This window comes from Myotis davidii, unplaced genomic scaffold (genome assembly GCF_000327345.1).
Source record: "Myotis davidii unplaced genomic scaffold, ASM32734v1 scaffold327, whole genome shotgun sequence".
NCBI classification, from domain to species: domain Eukaryota; kingdom Metazoa; phylum Chordata; class Mammalia; order Chiroptera; family Vespertilionidae; genus Myotis; species Myotis davidii.
The window spans coordinates 5639335-5644461 of record NW_006298628.1 but is presented as its reverse complement, the minus strand read 5'-3'; the positions used below and the strand labels follow the sequence as shown (position 1 = coordinate 5644461).

Genomic DNA, 5127 nt, shown 5'->3' with positions numbered 1-5127 from the left:
AGGAATGATTATGTGACCACCTTCCTTTTAACTGAAAAAGTTTCTGTGAGTTATTCTCAACTAAGGAACACATCAAACACTTATTTCCTAAAGATTCATATCACGTAGGGAACAATTTTCTCCTTGACAATTTCTCTGTGGTTACCAAAACAACATAAACAAAAACAAGGAAAGTCTTACTGATTGGTGCCAACATTGGGGCCCAGTGTATAAAAACCCCAGAATGGAAGAAGTCCTCAGAATCTGAAAAACTCACCTCTGAACAGAAACTTACCTTCTACACCTGACACCATGTGCTGCTCTCCTTGCTGCCAGCCCACCTGCTGTGGGTCCAGCTGCTGCCCGCCTTGCTGCCGCTTGCTGCCAGCCCATGCTGTGGGTCCAACTGTTGCCAGCTGCTTGCTGCCGCCCATGCTGTGTGTCCAGCTGCTGCCAGCCTTGCTGCCGCCCATGCTGTGGATCCAGCTGCTGCCAGTCATGCTGCTGTCCAACCTGGTGTCAGACCACCTGCTGTAAAACCTCCTGTTGCCGGCCTAGCTGCTGCTGCCGCCCTTGCTGTGTGTCCAGCTGCTGCCAACCATGCTGCCAGCCATGTTGCTAGTCATGCTGCCCCCTTTGCTGTGGGTCCTGCTGCTGATCACCTCACAGAAGAAACACCTTCATACACCATCTGTTAACTGACTCGCCATGTTGGGAAAAATTTAGTTCCTAGGCCTGGCTCATAACCTGCATGCTCTACTTTAACTTCTGTGACTCATTTGCCTGATACAAACTTGTAAATCAGCTGGATGGAGAGCAGAGGACGTCCCCAATCCTCTTCCTCCCGGGTTGGGGGATCATGTGTCAGCTTTGAGCATTTTCAAAATGGAGCTATGGTCTCTGATTTGACTCTGTAGTCAAGGTCTTCACCCTCTCCCTCTGTGTAACTTAGAAAAACAAATTTTGTAACTGTTACATAGGTTTTCTGAAACTGCTGAAAATCTTCTCAATCCTGTTTTCTTTTCCCTTGCACTCCTAGTTCCTGTAATCCTGCTTTCTTTTCCCACAGTCACTCTGAGTTGGTTCCCTAGAAACGGAAAGTTGTACCTCTATTTCTTAATAAAGTCTGTTCATTCCACATTGTATTTGGTTTTATTATAAATCCTGATGGAAGGATTTGCACACCTGTTGCACATCAAATGCACGATCCATTCTGAGCTTCATACAGTCCACCCAAAATAATTATCTCCATTCCTCACATGAGAGCATCTCACTTGGTCATGTTAGATAGCAGATTTGGACAGACTCAGACCCAAGACTGTATCTTTTGCTTTAATGCTCAATGGCACTTAAGTTTCTATCTCAAGACAAATCAGAAAAAGGCCTGGACTGAGCACCAGCCAGATGTTAATTTAAATGATACTCTCCTGTCTGTATATGCACAAAACACCTATTTACAAAGTTCTCCCCAAATCAGTGTCCACACCTCAGCTACATAGTAGGGCAGCAAGGCCTGCAGATTACAGCTCTCCTGCATGAAGGATCCTTTCCTGACTCAGGTGCTGTCCAGCCACTCACGCTTTCAAGGGTATCCAACATTTGGCAATATCCAGTGTGTCCTCATGAGAAAGAGGCTCCTCTAAAGAGATTTGTTCTTCGCTTTCACGTAAATAAAAATTCTTGGATAACCTCCATCCTCTGAGTTACCTATAGACTAGAATAAAAGGGAATGAAGTCATTTCCTGCAGAACATTTTACATTCCCCAACTTCAAGGCAATTTGTCATTCTGATCAAAATATTAGCAAGACAAGTTAGTTGGGACCTGAGAAATAAGCAATGTGCATGTATGACTTTGAGGAATTCATAAAACCTGAACCTCCTATGGAAACAGAACCATCTCCTAGGTATTGTGAGTCAACTCTGAAGCATTTGAGAGAAATAAAAACCTGTGCTCCAGGGGAATTGAAATAATGTGAGAAAGATGAAAAGTTGAGGAGCCTGAGCACTCCTATAGACATGTTGGGCAGAGGCTGCTCTGTGGTCCTGAACTAACAATGTTGCCTGAACATACAATGAGGTAAGGCTTGAGACTGGTTCTGAGAGATGTAGAAGAGTTCGGAACCTGGATCACCTCCTTGGGAGCAGTAGTGGGTGCCTCTGATGAGCTCACCGAGCTGGTATCCAGGACACGTGCTCCCTTCTGAGACTGTGCATCGGGGATCCTCAGAAGAGACTTCCAAGACCAAACTTACTGACTGCTGGTCCTTGATGGGTGTTTGAGTGATTAAAATGAGAAACTAGCATGTTCTGGGGGACTTACTATTTGTCAGGTATGCCCTCGGAGCTTCATCGACATATCTTTAATTCTTGAAGAAAGTTTCAATGCAGGTATAAATGTTTCCATTGTACAGATGAGGATATTGAGACTGAGGAGGTAAAGAAATGTCATAGTTTGGTTTCTTCCAGAAGGCACTCTGAAGAAAAGATTCAAGTGCATGTAGATGACTTGGAAAGCACAGGTGTCACTGGTTGGGGAGTGTGGACATGATACAGGAAAGGGGCACACAAGCCTGTATCATTGTGGCCAATGCAGCTTATGCCTAAGAGGAAATATCAGAAATGAGGTAAGCACACACTTTAGGATTACCCAACTGAGCAATTTGGAAGCTGCCTCCTTATAACCGTCTCCAGAAACAGTGGTTGGGACCCACACAGGCAGCATGATTTCTGTGGATGCAAGAAAACAGCCCCGAGGCAGAAATAGCCCTGAACACACGAAGATCCCAGATCCATGCACTGGGACTTCAAAAACTCATGTACACTCTATGATTTTCTCCACTAGCAGGCTAATTGTGTTATTCAGTGTAAACTCACACTTTCTAGAAGAAGAGGACGGAGTAAGAAGAAATAGCAGTGCTGGTAAAGAAGGAGATGTAGAAGGTGGAAGAAAAGAGGGCAGAAACAGATGAAGGAGAGAGGGAGAAGAAGAAAAATGAGGAGAAGGAGGAGGAGGAAGAAGAGAAGGAAGAGAAAAGGAAAAAAGGAGGAGGTAGAGAAGGAGGAAAAGGGAGAGAGCAGAAGAAAGAAAAAGAGAGGAAGAAAAGAAGGGATCAAAGAAAGTGAGAAAGAAAGAAAAAGAAAACACAGGAATTGTACAGTAATTGAAAAGGGGTCACCGAATCTGCTGGTTAACAAGGTTAGGACTGGAGTCACCAACTCATCCTGGTTTGCCCAAACTGCACCAGTCACTACCCTGGGGAGTTCCGCATCCTAGGAAATCCTTTAGTCCTGGACTCCTGGTTACCCGGGAAATAAAATGATGGATGCTTTCTCAGTCCCAGCTTCTCCTTCCATCCAGCTGTTTTGGCCCTGCTGTGCATATGGAAGAGATTATGCCAAACATCCTCTACCCAAGTGTCTGTGATTTAACCTGGATACACAGGTGGGGTGGGTTGCTCCAGAGAGAGATTCCTGTCAGTCTTGAATCAGGCTTTTGTGGGCTAACAGACTTGGACTCATGCATGGTGTCAATTTAACCCCATGAACATACCAGCATCATGTCGTTTAAACAGGGATACTTCCAAAACTTAGTAAAGCTGAATACAGAAAACACATGTACTGACCCTCATTAGGCCAGGAGGGACTTAGTCATACAACCAGAAAATGATCAAAGCAGGAACCATCCTGATGACGGGACCAACTTCCTTTATCTGGAAACGTTTCTATGACTTATTCTTAACTAAGGAACACATTAAACACTTACTTTCTAAACATTCATATCAGGTAGGAAACAACTCCATCTTTGCCTATTTCCCTGTGGTTACCAAAACAACATAAACAAAAACAAGGAAAGTCTTACTGATTGGTCCCAACATTGGGGGCCCAGTGTATAAAAACCCCAGAACAGAAGAAGCCCTCAGAATCTGACAAACTCACCTCTGAACAGAAACTCACCTTCTACACCTGACACCATGTGCTGCTCTCCTTGTTGCCAGTCCAGCTGTTGTGTGTCTGCTGCCGCCCATGCTGTGGGTCTAGCTGCTGCCAGTCTTGCTGCAGCCCCTGCTGTGGGTCCAGCTGCTACCAGCCTTGCTGCAGCCCATGCTGTGGGTCCAGCTGCTGCCAGCCTTGCTGCTGTCCAAAATGGTGTCAGACCACCTGCTGCAAACCCACCTGCTGCCGGCCTACCTGCTGCTGCCGCCCTTGCTGTGTGTCCAGCTGCTGTCAGCCTTGCTGCTGCTGATTACCTTGTCAAAGAACCACCATCTTCATAAACCATCATTAACTGACCCGCCATTTTGGAAACAAATGCATTTCCTTTACTTGCCTGACAACCAGCATGCTGTACCTTAATTTCTGTGACTCATGTGCCTGATACAGCCTCTGAATCAGCTGGAGGGAGAGCAGAGGACGTCCCCAATCCTCTTCCTTCCACGTGTGTGGAACATGTGTCAGCTTTGTGCATCCTCCATATGGAGCTATGGTCTCAGTTTTGACTCCGTAGTCCAGGTCTTCATCCTCTGTGTAACTTAGAAAAAGGAATTCTTGTAACTGTTATATAGGCTTTCTGCAACTGCTGAAAATCTCCTCAATTCTGTTTTCTTTTCCAATGCACTCCTAGTTCCTGTAATCCTGCTTTCTTCTTCCACAGTCACTCTGAGTTGGCTCTCTAGATACGGGGAGTTGTACCTCTATTTCTTAATAAATTCTTTGCATTCCATATTGCGTTTGTTTTTATTGTACAGCATCCTGGTGGATGGACTTACACCAGCACTACCTTACATGTTGCACATAATATGCATACTTCATTCTGAGCTTCATATAGTCCCCCCAAAATAATTATCTCCACTCCTCACATGAGAACATTTCACCTGGTCATGTAGATAGCTGATTTGGATAGAGATAGGTAGATAGCTGATTTGGATAGACTCAGCCCAAGACTGTATCTTTTGCTTTACTGCTCAATGGCACCTTAGTGTCTATCTCAAGACAAATCAGAAAAGGCCTGGACTGAGCACCGGCAAGATGTTAATTTGAGTTTCTCTGACAGTGGAAGTGATATTCTCCTGTATGTATATGCACATAACACCTATTTACAAAGTTCTCCCCAAATCTGTGTCCCCACCTCAGCTACATAGTAGGGCAGC

General features: G+C 45.0%; 1 pseudogene; it reads left to right on the top strand.

Annotated features, from left to right (window-relative positions):
• The first annotated feature begins 3951 nt into the window (after window positions 1–3951).
• LOC107181367 lies at window positions 3952–4700 on the top strand (annotated as a pseudogene).
• Window positions 4701–5127: the final 427 nt, after the last annotated feature.